Raw genomic sequence first — 17,675 nt, 5'->3', positions numbered from 1 at the left:
ACTCAAGAGAGTCTCAGAGATACCCAAGACACTCCTGCCATTTCAGCTCCCAAGGTTCTGGGGTTCCCTCTCACTTTCATATGGTAGTTTAACTTTTAGTTTTTTGAGAGGCATCCATACTGATTAATGAATCAATTTGTGCAGTCATCGGCATTATGTTTCTGTTTCGCACAGCAGTCACTTGTTCTCTTGTTCTTAACCACCTTGACTGTGGTTAGAAGGAATCTCATTCATCCACATAGAACGATGAAATCATTGCATTTTCTGGAAATTAGAGGAAACTAGAGATTATTATCTTAAGCAAATGCTACCAAATTTAGGACACAATGCCCCATGGGTTTTCTTGCATGCAGATTCCAGCATTTAATTTTTATATATTTACAATATGTATGTGGAAGGGTAAATGTGAAAAGTGAGACCAGAAAAGGGAAACTGAAGTATTAAGGGAAGGATGGGGAGAAGAAAACAGAAGGAAAAATGGAAATAAAATGCTAGAGACATGAAAGTAGAGGGAAGACAGTTGGGGTAGAGGGTGCACAAAAGGAAGTAGAGATAAGGAGATAGGGAGAAAACAAAGTGTGTGTGAAAATGCCATAATGAAAGGCATTGCTTCACATACTAAGTTTATAATTTTAAAAAGCCAGAATGTTTGGCTCAACATAGCCTCAATACTGCTTTCAATTCAAAAACTGCTTTCCAAATCAAAAACTTTGAATATTTTCTCCATTTTGCTTCATTGCTCTATGTTAACATAATGTTGAGTGACTTGGCTTTAACATAACCCCCACTATACACATGTGTATTGCATTTCAGAGTGTTAAAAAACATTTTCCAGGTTACAGAATCTCTCTTCAAAAGTGTCTAACTTGATACTTAAACCAACCACCCAATTTTTCATTCATATAATAACTTTTTTCTAGAATTTCAAGGTCCTTTTAAATTAGACTTCTTTGTTAGTAATTCTCTCTTCTTACAGTATAATTTATGTTCCTTCTTTTTACATTTTTAATTTCAAAAATATTCTGTTATCTTTCAAATTTTGCACTAAACTTCAGAATGCTAATTCTTAAACTTGTCACTTCTGTTGTGCCTATTTTATTAGAGTCTATCCTTTGTGAGGATTATAGTTCCTTAGAGAACCCTGATTGCCTCTGGTACCATCACCAAAGGACTGATTCAACTGAGCCTCAAGAATTTTATAAGCTTGCTTATTAATCTCCCCCACAAATCTCCAAGTAGGTCTAACAGGTTTGGTGCCATGTCCCATACAGGTTGGGTCGGTCCCCAATTAAGGGAAGCAAGGGAATCAAGAAAGGACATACACACAAACACATATTCAATGAAGTGGGGGATATTGTGAGGTTCTCTAACTGTTTTAACCAGAACCTTGGCAAATTTACCATGTGCATCACAGCAGGAGCAATTGGCTAATCTCTGTAGGAGGTCTCTGTAGGAACAGTCTCACTCCATAAACATCTGCCAGGAGAAAGCCACAGTTGCTAGTCTTTGCACACACGGATCAATTAATTATTCATTAAGCTCTCATACTCCAGGTCCCAAGGAGAGCTTTGCCTTCCCTTTGAACCTGGTCCACATAAGTAATTTCTTGTAGATCAATTGCTCTTTGGGTCCTGAATAGACCTTGCTCATGTCAAAACACACATTCACTACATTCACTCAGGACTTCACTCAATCAGCACTTCTTCCCCTCCCTACAGTTTGGGCTACTATACTCAGAACCAATTTAGTCTTTATGTATTAATTATGACAAATCTTGTTGCTTCTCAAGTCTTTGTGGGTAGAGTTTCTTCATTTTATTTCATAGTCATGTCAGCTCTCAAGACTCTTAGTACAAAGAAGCTAAATTCTAGCTTTCTGTTCTTGTGGGTGAAGGGGACACAAAGCTGCCTTCACCCTTAACCTGCCTGGTTCATCAGCATTTTTTCCTGAGCTTTGAGCTCTCTCTGAGCTTTCCACACTAGCGTGGGCTGCCCATGAGGTTGGCTTTACCTCTTTCTTATCATGTGGAACTCCTCTTTCAATCAAGATACATATTGAGGCTTTAAGGTGGATGTGTTAAATTCAGTTGTCCTATTTTTAGGCATGCCTTTGACATCTGCCAGGCAGATATCTTGTCAGTCATCCTCTGATGTCCTCTCACATCTTTAATCATATGCAAGAATTTACCTACTGGGTTCATATTTCAGATTCATAAATTGTTTGTGTTGAGCACAAACAAGTACATCTCAACTAGTAAAACTCCCACCCTATTTAAAAGTACAACCACCAGCAATTTGTATCCATCTAAATATACTGTAGTTTCCTAATATCTTCCTTGATGCATATATATTTGTATTACATTATCACATTAACAAATTCCTTATCTCTAGAACTATGTAGTTAGCATTTATAACTCTATGTTTGAATTTACCATTTGCAAACTCAAAATAAATTCTTCCTTTGCTTTCATGGCCATTACAGATGTGTAGACTAATGGATATATGAATAGCTTAACAAACATGATTCCAGAGAGGCTGAATACTGCTATGTTCTGCTCTCCTGCTTCAGTTCTTATGTTATAAGCAAGTGTCTTTTTACTGCCAATCTAATGCCACACATTTTGCATGTGTTCTATCATTTTTTGATGATTTCAGTGTTTAAAGGTCCCTTATAAACACAAGAAGGCTGTGGGATGAGTCTTCTGAAAAAATATATGTATATGTATTAGATAAGTTTTATTTGGGAATGAAGTAGGCAGCAGTTTAGCGTGAGTTAATGTTAAACATATGAATGTATGTACGTATGTATGAATGTATATGTGGGGTATAGTTTATAAACAGAAATACTTAAATAGAATTCTGGATTATGCATTGATGAGTTGTTGGAAATGTTATGACTAGAAGTTCAAAGGCCTGATGCCGTTTTTCTCTCTAGAATGCTGGCTTAGTGTTTATGACTTTATATAACAAGATCATACTTAATATCCATATACACTTATATTCACATAAAGTAAAAGGGAGGAAGGGAGAGGATGATTGAGTAATTATAGAACACACACACACACACACACACACACACACACGTCTGGAAAAAAATAAAGAATTATGTAAAGGGGTGAGGAAGGAGAAAAATCACCAGAGACTGGACTTTGATGATTTTCATGATGGGTAAACTTCAGGCCTCACAATTCTTAGACTGGCTTACTTAGCACCGACCTCAACTCCTTTCTATTGGTCTAGGTCTTCCTCAGGGGACACAAAGAACAAAATCTTCCAAGCTAGCATGAGAAGGCCTGTGAATCATCTCCTCAGTAAGCCACATCTAGAGTGTTTGGTGACTGTGGTATTCCTTTGATTTTTCAAACTTCTAAAACTTTTATGAAAGATGTCTTTGTGTCCTCTAAGCTTGTAAAACATTCACTCAATTTCAGCTATCACAGTGGAATTTTATTAACATCATTTAACATTTGTTGAATTAAATAAGAGCTTGTACTTAGAAAACAATTAATATTTTGGATAAATTGGTTTTTGGTTAGGCTTTCAAGGCTAGCTTGGGTACAAACTTTAGAGGGTTATAAGGTACCACACCTAAAACTCACACACATCAAGGCCATAGCATTCATATGACTGTGAACAGTGCTCTCTCTATATTTGGACTAAGAGATATTCTGAGTAGTTGTGAAATTGCACTTTCATTTACTATAATAATTTTCCTTAAAGCAATTATAAACTTAAAACTCTCTTTTCATTCTGTTTTTCCAAGTCTGTAAAGGTCCATGAACTTCCTTCCTGAAAAAGGTGGAGAATTTGTCAAGCACAGGAGCCCTAGCTTAGTCAACCCCAAATTTCCCTAACTAAATTCATGGTGTGTCTATGGCATCTATGGCATCTATGGCACTATGGACAGTGTTCCTGTGCAAAGAGAAATAAATAAAAAAAACTACAGCTTCTCTCTCACACAAAATGTTATGGGCTCCTTGAGCTTCAAACACTACGGGTGGGTTTGTATCAGGCTTCCATCATCCCAGAGGGAAAATCTTGACACCACAAACATTGAGTGCCTTCATCTAATATGACAATTCTAAGCATACCTAGTGGTACAGTAGGATCAATTCAGAACCTTACTCAAATACAAGCTACTTCTCAGATACTTTATGGCTTCAGACATCCGAAATTCCTGTTCTAAGTGTCCTCAATAGAGTCTTAGAATTACAATAATTCAAAGGCTCGTTCTTGGATTATAATTTCCCCCAAGTCTCATCCAGGGACATTACTAAGGTTTCTTCAGCCCTTGATGACTTCTACTCAGTTATCTTTTCCCACCAAGGGCTGGCTTCTATGACAGCCAGCCTTGACTATCTATTATATACAAGTGAAAGAGTATATGTTGTTCTTCATTCACACTTGCAGAAGTCAATGCAATACTTCTGAAGCCAATTACAGAGGTGATGTATGAAAATAACCATGAAGGACATTATCTATCCAATGGCAAAAGCATCTTGATCCAAAAAGTAATGATGTCAAAATATGCTTAAGGGGTTTTATGTGAGTGTTAAGAACAACAGCCTGAAGGAAGGTAGATTCAAGAACTGAAAGTTGAGGGCCATACATAAGGAAATTGTGGTAGTTAGAATGAAAATGGTCCCTATAGGCTCATATGGAGTGGCACTATTGTTGGAGGAAGTGTGTCACTAGGGGTGGGCTTTGGGGTTTTCAGAAGCTCAAGCCAGGTTCAGTAGCTCTCTTCCTGCTGCCCTTCAATCCAAATGTAGAACTCTCTGTGGTAATACCTTGCTTGTACAAATAAAGCTTGTGTGAAGATCAGTGAATGGAATGTGCCACTACCTGACTATAGACGTCTGGAGGTCTGTACACACAGATGGCTGGGTGGAAACAGGAAGTAAGATGGCTAGGCAGAGACAGCAAGTGAGATGGCTAGGCAGAGGCAGTATATAAGTGGGGATAAACAGAAACTCCAGTTCTTTTCTTCTGGGACACTAATGAGGTAAAGGTGGCTTTGGCTTACTCCTTTTTCTCTGATCTGTCAGCATTTTCCTCCTTATCTGACCCTGGGTTTTATTGTTTAGACCAATCAAGAACTCCATTTACAACACTCAGCTACCACTCAAGCACCATGTCTGCTTGAATGCCACTATGATGATAACGGACTAAACTTCTGAAACAGTAAGCCAGCACCAATTAAATGTTTTCCTGTTGGGAGCCCATTCCAAATAGAGGGATGCTCTCTCTCAGCCTGGACACATGGGGAAAGGCCTAGGTCCTGCCCTGGATGAAATGACAGACTCTGGAGATCCCCTCAAGGAGGGCCTTACCCTCCCTGGGGAACGATATGGGGAATGGGTTGGGGGCTGAAGGGGTGCTGGTGGAGGGACAAGGGAGGAGGGGTGGGAGAGGGAGCTGGGATTGACATGTGAAGCATTAATGTTTCTAATTTAAATAAAAACATATATTGAGGAAAAATACACAAAAAAAGAGTTGCGTGGTCAGGGTGTCTCTTCACAGCAATGGAACATTGACTAAGAAAGAAATCTTACATAGACATATACACACTATTGATATTCATAGATATCTGGAACAAAAGAAAAACAGAGGACTAGAAGACCTGCAACTTAGATATTTTAGATTAGATCAGACTCAACATTGTGATGCTAGCATAAATCACATTACATCATTCTACCAACTAAATTGCTCCAGTTTTCACCTAAAAGAAAACAAACTTTTCTTGTTTTCTATCAAGCCTCTCTAACTATATTCCAGCCACAGTGACTGAATTCTGTTCTAGAATATTCTATGTTCTTTACTATCTCAGACCCTTCCACTGTGCTTCTCTCTGTCTACAGCACTCTCTCCTTGCTCTTTTCATTTTGCCTCCTTCCTATGCATTAGGTTTGGCTAGATTGCCACCCTGCAGCACACATCTCCCTATTCAAATCACCCATGCCTCTAATGTCACTTCTTGCCTTATCAGTGGCACTACTCACAAAATAATCATTATTTTTATTTTAATTTTTTGTTCTTAAGCATGATGATTACTGTACTCCATGATAGAGCAAAGAAAGAGATACCCTGATAGAGGGAGGTTAATGAGAAACTAGGGAAATTCCCAGGAATCAACAAGGATGACCCCAACTAGGAATTTAAGAATAGTGCCCTTCCCCTATAATGAGATTGATGACTACCTTAAATGCCATTATAGAGCCTTCATTCAATAACCGATGGAAGTAGAAGCAGAGATTCACAGCCAAGCACTGGGACCAACTTCTGAAGTCCAGTTTTAGATAGGGAGGAGTGATGAGCAGAGAGGTCAAGATCATGTTGGGGAAACCCCAGAAACAGCTGGCCTGAGCAAATGGGAGCTCACTGATTCCAAACTGACAGCTAGGGAACCTGCATAAGACAAAACTAGGACCCCTGAACTTGGGTTAGTTGGGGGCTTGGGCATTCTATGGGGCCACTGGCAGAGGAGCCAGTAGTTATCTCTAGCACATGAACTGACCTTTTGGAGTCCATTCCCCAAGGAGGGATACTTTGTGCAGCCTAGATACAGCAGGAAGAGTCTCATTCCTGCCCCAAATGATGTGATAGACTTTGATGATTTCCCATGGGAGGTCTCATCCTCTCTGAGGAGTGGATGGAAGGTAGGATGGGGAGATGGTGGGGAGAGAGGAAAGACAGGAGGGAGAGGGAACTGGAATTGGTATGTAAAATAAGATTTTTTAAAAAAATTTAAAAAAGAAGAAAATTAACAAATATTTTTGGATGAATAAATGATGAATGGTGAATGAAACCAATGTGTTTATGATGCTCTAATGGTATGACCCTGAAAAAAACAAGAGCTGGATTTATAAAATTATAATAAGATTATGAGGCATTAATGAAGCATCCAGAATTTTGAAAGGTTTAACAAGAGGTACTTGGTGAAATCCTAGAAATCAAAGGCCAACATATTATCAGCAACATTCAGGGTTCTTGCCAAGGTCATCTCCATCTAGAGAGTTTCCATAGTAAGAAACGTTCATCTTATCCAAGTTTATGCTGCATGCCCTTTGAGCCCAGCACCCTCAGCATCCAATCTAACCCCTGGCCTTCTGGCACTATATGTGGCTAAATATGCATCTTGTGAGGGAGTCTGCCACTTCCTCCTAACCTGAGCTAGCATTTTTCCAGCCTGAATGTATTATCATATGAGATCAGGGTTTGGTTTGGTGGCTAAGAAGGGAAGTGTTCTAGTTTCATTTTTGGTGCTGTGATAAAATATCCTGACCAAAAGGAAGAAAAGGTTTAAAGCTCCTTAAGGGATGAAGGGGTTTTGTTTGGCTCCCACTTCCATCACTGAGAGTAAGATAAAGTAGGAACTTAAACACCTAGGCACATTCTATTCAGTCAGAAACCAAGAGAACGGAATGTACCCATGCTGCCTCCTCGGACCTTCCGTGTAGCATTACCTGTAACCAATGAACCGAGGTGAAGCTAAAGAAATGCAGCAAGAACCCTGGAAGATGCTACGGACTGGCAGGAACGCAGGATCATGCTCAGCTAGTTTTTCTATACCACTCAGGACCACCTGTCTAGGTAAAGGTACTGCTCATAGTGGACTAGACCATCCCCAGTTAGCAAAATAATCTGCAACAGAAATGCCCCAGACTAATCTGAACTCAAAACATTTCTCATTGATATTTTCTTTTCAGATAACTTTAAATTCTGTTCAAGTTAACCAGGGCAAGAGATGAGCAGACACTAATAAAAGAGGATGTAATATATTAGGAGTAATCCAGTACACTGCCTTTAAGAGAAGGTAGGAAATGAGAAGAATTCTGGGGAAAGAGGCAGAGAGATGCAACGTGGAGAGATACCATGTATCCCCAGAAGGAGTAACAGGTCTGGACCCTTATCCAATAAGATAAGGCCATGTGGAAATACTTAGATTAATAGAGATGGGTTAATTATTAAGACAGAGCTAGCCAATAAGGAGCTCTAGCCATCGACCAATAGTTTAACAATATAGCATCTCTGTGTGCTCATTTGGGGCTGAAGCGGCAAGACCCGGGAGGACAAGAAACTCCAGCAACAAGAAGGTCTAGATTTTTTTCAAGGAAAAGCAGACATTTCTGTAGTGACAAGAGACAGAGAAATTGCCAAGTAGTTACAGTGCAACAGCTTGGATGCACCATTGACATTTTAGGGACCTCAGTCTTTCTCAATAAATGCCTATCCAGAGTCAATAGAAAGCCTCCCATACAACTTTATTATACTTTTTAATTAAATGCAAGGGCTGGCCCTAAAGTTTTTTGCCTTCCATCATCAGAAACTGAGAACTCTCCATAGGTGGTCAGGAAGGTCCCTTTGGTTTTCACATCTTACTTCAAATTAGGGACTGGCCACTGTCAGCCTTTCCTTGTCTTTCACCACTATAATAGTAGTTAGGTCCATAGCCCTGATACTGTTTTTCTTAAAACTTTGAGCACCCTCTCCTGCATCCCTGGGTGGCCAAAGGTGCTCTATTCAGCCTTAGTGAAGGGTCCTTTATTGTCGGCAGGCTAGTAGTTGTTTCAGTTTCCAAAGCCTACTTTAAAATATACTTCCAAGGACCCTATCACCAACTACAGTAACTATGTTCCAGGGTAGTGAGTTGAATAATAACCTGATAAAAATATATGCCTTCCCAGAACTTGTAAATGTGATTTTATTTTTGAAAAGGACCTTGCAGATATAGTAAGGTTTAAAGTCGTGAAATGAGATCATCCTAAATAACCATATGGGCCCTAAATTCAATTACAACTGTTCTTTTCATAAACACACAGAAGAGAAACTGGAATAAAGACAGTGGCAAAGATTACAGCGATGTGGCTACAAGCCAAGGACAGCTAACGATTACCAGCAAACAGCAGAAGCTAGAAAAGAGAATGGCAAATTCTTCAAAATGCAGGGTGCAATGAAGTTGACTTTTCAGTGAAATACTGTGCATATACACAAAGGAAACCTACTCATGTGTAAAGAAAAATACAATAAAATCATGAAATCTGCAGGTAAGTGGGTGGAATTAAAAATATACTGGCTTGGGGTAACCCATAAGATAAACATTCCTGATGCCTAGTTCCAATCTCTAGATGAGAGTATAACTTAAAGCAAGAACAGAAACCAAGGAACTAAGATGTATCCGTGCTGAGGAACCTCAACAGTGGGACACAGGTGATGTGAAGGAGAAGTTGAAAAGATAGACGTCGAGAGTGGGGGCAAGGAAGCAGTACAGATGGAAAGAAAAGTTCAAGCATAAAAAACCCTAAGGATTTTTGGAAAAGCCATAGAAGAATCTTATTATTTTATGTTTGCCTAAAATTACACATAATATATGTAAATGTATTAAATGAAGTTATGCTACTTGGGGTGATAATATCCCAAGATCAGGGACCAAGCATGAAAAACCTCTGGAATTGTTGGTCAAGGGAGTTCAAGAGACTCCAAAACAATATATGCCACTGCTGCTCTCCTTGGCTGCCTTCCAGAATTTGAAGACGCCATGCACTTTGGACACAGGACTTGAAGGGGTTGCTCTGTATCTAATCTAGAAGCCTCTTCTAAGAACTTGCTTTCATAGTACTACAAGTTGGTAACCAGTTGCCAGTGTGGTGCTAAATAATCAGTACTGCCCAACTATGAAGCCTGTGACCCCCAACATAGGAGATGCTGGAGGAAGGAAAGGGAGGGAAAAATTGTGAGAATACAGTATAAATACATGATTTTTAAATTTTTAAATGATTGGAGTAGAGAATGCTTAGTAGTTAAGAATGCATACTGTTCTCGCAGAAGACCCCAGTCTGATTCCCAGTACTCATGTCAGTATCTCACCCCTGCCTGTAACTCCAGTTCTAGGAGATCTGATGCCTTCTTCTGGTCTCCATGGGAAGCAGGCTCACTTGTATCCACATCATGCACATATAAGCTTAAAGGAATTTTTGAGTGTCCTATAGTATATTATAAAACACATGATTAACCTACTAATATACCTTTTAGATTTAGTGTTATATTAATATATTACCCACTTAAAATAAAGGAAATATAAGCTATTTTTAAGAAACATACTGACTGGAGCCTGTCTGGCTTTGTTGTAAAGATTGTTCTGAGTAGACTAACTTATGTTAGAGGATGAAATAACTCCCCTTTTCTTAGTCACACAGTGAGCCACAGTTTCACTCCAAAGGCCGCTTCCTTATTACCACAAAGTGAAATGACAGGGTTGTCTGTCGCAATAAGAGCAATTCCCCAGTCTAAAGAAGCCACAAAAAGTCGTAAGAACCCTGAATGCCAATATCATCATGTGTTTACCTAAGAGACCTCATGGCCAATTTGGTCATGATGCTTTTCCCCACTGCTCCTTTGCTGCTGGTTCATTCACAAAGACACTGAAAGGTCAGATGTCTTACTGAGTTGGCGACAAAGAGTTGATGACTGTCTTTCCATCACCTTCAAGTCTATAGTCTGAGTGCTAAGCTGGAGTCAGATCCACTGACTGGAACATTACTTAGAATTCCCACTGGCTTCTCTCTTCTATCCATTCTTTCTCTTCCTGTCTTCCATATTCTTGTGATCACAGAACATACGTCTATATAGTAAAATAAGATTATTAAGGAAAGTTTATGATATATTTTTATGGAGTAAATAGCTGCTTAGCAACTTAACCAACTTATACCTACCAAATATCTGTGAAAGCCTTATTTTCTACAAGTTAACATGCTGTCTAAATAAAAAAGAATAGGCTTTCATATTATCTTACCCTAATAAAGTTGATACATCAAAATACTAGTAGGATCAATGCAATGTGGACATCTGGATTGTATCTACTATATAATCAACTGTGTGACTCGAGTCATTTGGTAGATTTAGTGATCAAATCATGGGGGAGAAATGCTCTAATTCAGCATAGAGGCAATCAGCTCAGTTGCTACTAAAAGATGCAATTATCTGTCTTATTGTATTCTATTGATAGTTACACATAGGATACAGACACATAGGGAAACTGAAGGCCCTCCAGCCTCATTGTTCCCAATGGCAATCACTACATACAAGGCAATTCTTGGCTTTTATCACTGAGTTCATATTTAGCAAATCTAGTATAAAACAGAAAATAAATATTATATTTAAATCCTGCCCCAAAATTCTGATCTTGTCTCTGTCTTGGCTCATCCGTGGCTTTCTTCTTAAATGCTGTATTCAGGCAGACACATGCCTAAATGCATACTATTTCAAAATAATGTTTACATATAACATAATTCATCTCTAAGAGCAAACAAATAATTCAGGCATCTCCAGTAGAATAGGTAGACCACAATTAGAGTCAGTAACACAGATATATGTATTTCTACATGACACATTGTTTGTACTCTAGTCTCCGCCATCTTTGCATGACAAGCAGAATTAAACACCCCACTAAAATTAAAACTCAATCTATATGGGTTGGGAATGTTTAACCTCTTTCTTCTCCAAGACATTTTTTAAATTTCTGCAATCAAGCCACGAAAAGATGAGAGAGGAATATTTATTTCACATTATCTTAGTGATGTTTGCAAATAAGTAAGAAATGATTAGCACTGGTACTTGCCTCAGACCACCACTCCACCAGATGTAGAGTCAGACAGTACCTTGGAGTATGATGAGAAAGTTGAAAATGAGTTCCTAGTCAAATTCACAAAGCCTTCAAATTCTATCCTTTGTATTGATAGAGCTTGAGTGCTTTAGAATTAAGGAGACAAAGTAAAAAAATCTCCAAATTTGACTGGCAACTCTAATAATATGTTACCTCCTTGCAAGCATTTAACCATATGAATAAAGTCAGTCCAGAATCAACTACCCAGGCAGAGCTCAGGGTACCAGTCATTCCCTCCAGTATAGGGAAGCCATGGCCTTTGAAAGACTTTCAAGAAGAAATGTGGAACTCTAAAGCTCCGGACTAAAATTTCTTTGTTTTTGTATTCCTGTCTGTTATGAAAACATGGTGGCATATTAAGAATAAGCATAAATGACCTCCCAAATAACCAAAGCAATCCTGAGTAAAATAGAAATGCTGGAGAGATTGCCATTCCAGACTTCAAGATACATTATGTAGCTATAATAAGTACTAGCACAAAAGCAAACATGTAGATCAATGGAACAAAATAGGGGTTACTTGTATGTATATCCATCTAATGTTTGACAAAGAGTAAAAAAACACATATTCTGGAGAAAAGGCAGCATTTTCAACAAATGGTGTTGGGAAAATGAGATTTCTACATGCCAAAAGATACAATTATGCCCAAGTCTATCATGCTGTTGAAAAATTAGATGCAATCAGATCAAAGACCTCAGTTTCAAACACGAAACACAAGACAACATAGGCAGTACCCTACAGGATACAGGTGTAGGAAAGGATCCTCTTAACAAGATTCCACTTGCCAAGGAACTAAGGCCATTAACTGAAAACTGAACCCTCATAAAACGAAAAGGCTTCTGCACAGCTAGGGGAACAATCACACAAATGAAGAAGAAATCCTGAGAATGGGAAAGAATCCATGTCAGTTACACATCTAACAATGGACTGATATGCAGAATTTACAAAAAATAACAACACTCAGAAAGCATATTTCCCACTTAAAAATAGGCTTACTATCTAAAAAGAGAATTCTCAATAAGAGAAAGAAAAATAACAAAGAAGTACCTCAAATGGCATTCATTATCCTTAGCAATTAGAGAAATACAGATTAGGACAACATTGCTATTTTGTCTCACCCTAGTCATAATGACTAAGATAACAGAAGAACTGACAACAAATGCTGGTGAGGTTGTGGAGACAGAGGAACCCTCCATCACTGTTGGTGTAAATGCAAACTGCTGCAGCTACTCTGGAAATCAGTGTGGAAATCCTAAAAAACTAAAAGTAAATCTACCATATGTCCCCTCCTTGGTATATGCCCATAGGACTTGACCTCCTGCTTCATAGATATTGTTTGGCAATGTTCATTTCAGCTTTATTCAAAATACTGAGGAAATGGAAACATCCTAAATGTCCTTCAACTGATGAATTGATAATGAAAAATGTACATATTCACAATGGAGTACTATGCAACTATAAATAAAAATTTAGTTATGACAATTTCAGGTAAATGGATGAACCTACAAAAGATTATATTGAGTGATACAACTCAGACACAGAAAGCCAAAAGCCCTATGTTCTCTCTCATCAGTGGTTCCTAGTTCCAAATGTTCAGATGTGAGTATACAACATGGAGTAAACACAGAAACCAAGAAACTATAAAGTAAGGAAGTCTTGGGGGGGGCAGAATTGCAAGACACAAGTAATATACTGAAGTAGGAAATAGAATAACTTGGGAGGGGATTCCAACCAGGTGGAGGGAGTGAGATCAGTACAGACAGAATTGGAAAGACATAGACAAATAACACCAAGATTATTTGATAAAGCCTCAATGAATACTATTATTTTATATTTATCTAAAAATGTTACATATAAAAGTCAAGCCACTTGAGCCAACAATATTCTCCACAAGAAAAGGTAGACTAACAAAAAACCTAGTACAGGACATGAGAAACTTCCTTTCAAAATGGCTGGCTCCCAAAACAACATAGATTATTGATGTAGACCTCAGTTGTCTTCTGGGGTTGTGAGTGAGCCCCTGTTGCTGAAGACACCTCACACTTAAGATACAGAACTCAGATGATTTGAGCTGGGTTTAACCTGAAAACATCTTTCCTGTGGTCTAGCTTCCATGTTTTAAGAAAACACTGTGCAAGCTGACAGTGAGGGGAAGCAATTAACAGTCCCACCCAGCTGCAGTCCCTATGGACCATGGCAATGACCAGTATAAAATATACATAAATGTGTACAAAGTAGCAATAACATGTAGGTACAAATCAGCAGCTGTCTAATTGAATTTAAGGCCCATTCAACAGGAGGGTAATCATACCTACTACTGGAAACCTAGCTGGCTCCCTGGACCTAGTGAGGCCATGGACCATAGAAAAGAATCTACTACAACCACTTTGTTAGACCAGCATAATCTCTAACTACATTCTGAAACTTATTCTTATACCCCCAACCAACATAATTACCACAAATAATGCAATTATTTCATCAAAGAAAGTTCTCCACAACAAATGGAGACCATCACAGAAAACCACAACTGGACACAATACATAGATCAATAGATCATGGAAAGGCCATGCCTGAAGCATATATCTGTATCACACACAGCTCCTCCATCTACAGCTCAGGACTGAAGTGGAAGAAAGGAATGTAAGAGCTAGAATACCAGGAAGTCTACTGTGAATTAGTCTCCCCTAGAAATGGTTGCATAAAACAGGCATGACAATGGCATTATCAATGGACAGGTAAAAGTGAAAGGGAGAAAATGTTGCCAGATCCCACCCCCCCAACAAAGAACTACAGGCAACTAATGACTGCCAGGAGAATAGGTCTATGGCAGGGTCATCAGCCCTGAAACCTTATACACACAAACAAAACCAGTCCTAGCAAGTTGGATGTGTGTGTGTGTGTGTGTGTAACAATTTGCACATGTGTGTGTAACAATAGCAAAAAGAATCTATCAACCTTAAAATGGTGGTGTGGGGCCATGGTTTGAGAGAGGATACCTGGGGCTGAGGGAGGAAAGAGAGAGTAAAAAGAGATGTGATTCTTTCTATTGCAATTAAAAAACAAGCTGATGCAGAACTGCCTTGCAAGGCCTATGGTGCAGTTTGACAGTCTGATAGGTATCAATGTGTCAAGATCCCAGGTGCCACTCCAGGCCAGGATATATGAGTCCTCTTCTCCACCTGTGGAGATCTGCTACCATCCTCTTTCCTGGATTTTATATCAACGTAATTACTGTTTGGAGCTGTGAATGAGCCCCAAGGCCCCTCTCACTTGCAGAACTCACCCGAGCACACAGACACACTTTTTTAGTTTATCTCTTTTTCTCTTATTTTTCTGTCATCACTCTTTTTCAATGCCCCTTAAATAAACACTAAAAAAACAGCATGAAAAGTGAACCATAAGAATAAAAAAAAACCTTTTTTGATCAGAGCAGTTGTACTGAACAAACCTGGCAACATGTATCTGGCTGTGTCAGCGTTTTCTGTCACCAAGCATTTTAGAGGCTTGCTTCCTCTACACAATGTTTGCATCTTGAAGGCATACTGAAGACAAGCTCTTGGCACACACGCAAAGCAGTCTGTGCTTTGTGGAAGATATGGTCTTTAACCTCAGGTTGAACTAAAAAGCACTGGACATTTTAAGAGTCGGCTCTGACCTCTTGGGGTCACTCAGGATGGGGATCTGCCTGGCAGTTGGTGGTGGTTTGATTGAGCTCCAACACTATTTTACAGATGCTGCTCATAGTGTGGCCAAGTTAAACACATTGTCTTTTCATCTCTCCACTCCAGCCAGCCTCCATCCTCAGGTCTTCAGTCATCCCTGGTCCTCTGGATGCTCTCCAACTTGTTGACAAATCCTCCAATCTTCATTTAAAACTGCTTCTTAATTTCTTCCCGATGGTATCGCATTCTGTTTCCCCAACATCAGCATTTTATTCTATTCTGCCCACACAGTGAGCTGAAGGCAGGAGCAAGAGGACAAAGGAAAGGCTGCAGAGTCTCATGACGGAGCTGGAGCAAGGCGGGGGATGGAATGGAACAGGATGGGCTTCTTGGAAGAGCAATCTGGCCTCACAGGGGGTTGGCTTCTGCTTGGCCCCTCTGTTTTGAATATATCTTTTCTTGACAGTGAAATACATATTGATCATCTCTAAAAACTTGCAAAACACAGACATGTGAGCAGAAAAATAAAATCCATGGGTAGTCCACAAGTTACATACAGTCACTGTTCATATTTTTGTTTTTCTTCCATTTCTTTATACATAAACATTTTAACCAAATTCAATTATGTGTCAAGTACATTTTCTCATGTTTTTCTCTCCCACATTCCTAACCCATTCTTCCAACAATTGCTGTATCCATGAGAATCATTCTACCCTTCATTATAATAAAATACACACAATAAAAATTACAGAATTATCTTTATCTCTGATCATATCTTTTCAATATTTTCCCAATTATTCTTTAATTAATTAATTGTATTGTTTTCTTTCCATATAAATGTTTAGTTCATTTTACCATCTTTTTAAATAGACCTCTTTTAAACACAAAGGCTAACATTTAAAAAGGAAAAGAAGGCTAACCAGATAGCTCAGTGGGTAAAGGAACCTCCTGTCAAGCCTAACACCCTGAGTTCAAGCACCAGGATGCACAGAGTAGAAGGAGAAAACCGACTCTTGAAAATCATCCTCTGATGGGAAAGGGTCTAGGCCCTGCCCCAAATGATGTGACAGACTTTGAAGATCCCCCATGGAAGGCCTCACCCTCCCTGGAGAGCAGAACAGGGATAGGATTGGGGGGGAAGGTGGAGGGGAGGATGGAAGGGAGAGGGAACTGGGATTGATATGTAAAATAAGATTGTTCTAATTTAAATAATAAAAAAGAAAACAAAAAATAAAATCATCCTCTCGCCTCTGACTCTACATTCATGCTCATGTGAGCACAGGTATGCTAACACACACACATTAAATAAATAAAATATACAAATGAAATAAGTAAAACAAAGAGCTGGCATGGTGCTAATCCTGGTAGTTCTGCAGTACTTGTTCTTTGTGACATTCAAGTTGATAAAATTTTACATTGCTGTCATTGAGCTCTTCTGATTTTAAATAAATTCGTCTAGTGTTTTAAGGCCATCACTTCATATGCAATTTGTTTGTACACTCGTGTGTCCAAACTGCATTTTCCTATACTTCCCTCCTTATCTGGGGATGAAATGTTTTCTAATTATGATGAAATATACAACCTAAAACTTACTAGTTTTACCAACTTTGTGTGTATGACTTCAAAGCTTTAAGAACATTTTCTTACATGGCTGTACTTGGATTGTAATGAATTCATAGATCAAGTAGTAAAGAACTGAAGAACTGAAGCCATGAAGTGTAGAGTGTACCAAGTCTTCTTGCCCCCAAATACAACAGTTCACATTACACCGACTTCTCTAATTTCATTCATATACTATCAATATTATTTTTCCTTTTTATTGAGAATTTTGTATGTGCATATAATTTATTTTGATTAAATGTATCCCTATTCCCTACTTTCCAATTCTTCTGTTGTCCCCCCAAAGAGTTTTTGCTCTCAAATTCATGTTCTCCCTCCCCCTCTCCCTCTCCCCCCCCGCCTCTCTTTTTCCCTCCCTCCTTTCTGTACCCACTTAGTGTTGTCTGTGCATGGGTGTGAGATCATGTACTGAGGTGTTCAGGAGCCACATTCCTGAAGAAATCTTATTCTCTCTTTCCCAAGTTCCATCAATTGCCAGTAGCTTCACAACTCCAGGTGGGACTTCATGAGCTACTCCCCTCTCCAGGTGAGGAATTGACTTTACACTGTGCAGAGATCTTGGGCATGCAATCCAAACTGCTGTGAGTTCATGTACACAGTGGCCCTGGCATGTCCAGTAAATGATTTTCCCCTAGATATCCACTACCTCTGCTCTTATAGTCATCTGTCCTTCTTTTCCACCATGATCCCTGAGCCTTGGGGTAAGGTGGTAATCATACCATTTATATCAAT

General features: G+C 39.0%; 1 long non-coding RNA gene across 2 annotated transcripts in view; it reads left to right on the top strand.

The window, feature by feature from the left end:
• LOC106021274 overlaps positions 1 to 17,675 on the top strand; it is a 146,001-nt gene that overhangs the window by 87,410 nt on the left and 40,916 nt on the right. The window contains exon 4 of one of the 2 annotated variants that reach the window (XR_005880775.1): positions 15,450 to 16,467. The exons of the other annotated variant lie outside the window; for it this stretch is intronic. This is a non-coding gene — a long non-coding RNA (uncharacterized LOC106021274). Of the gene's footprint in view, positions 1 to 15,449; positions 16,468 to 17,675 lie in introns of those variants that run through there. 2 annotated transcript variants of the gene reach the window in all.

The sequence above is a fragment of the Mesocricetus auratus genome, unplaced genomic scaffold (genome assembly GCF_017639785.1).
Source record: "Mesocricetus auratus isolate SY011 unplaced genomic scaffold, BCM_Maur_2.0 Super-Scaffold_100013, whole genome shotgun sequence".
Taxonomy (NCBI): domain Eukaryota; kingdom Metazoa; phylum Chordata; class Mammalia; order Rodentia; family Cricetidae; genus Mesocricetus; species Mesocricetus auratus.
The sequence above is the reverse complement of the archived record's forward strand: the minus strand, read 5'-3'. Positions and strand labels throughout refer to the sequence as shown.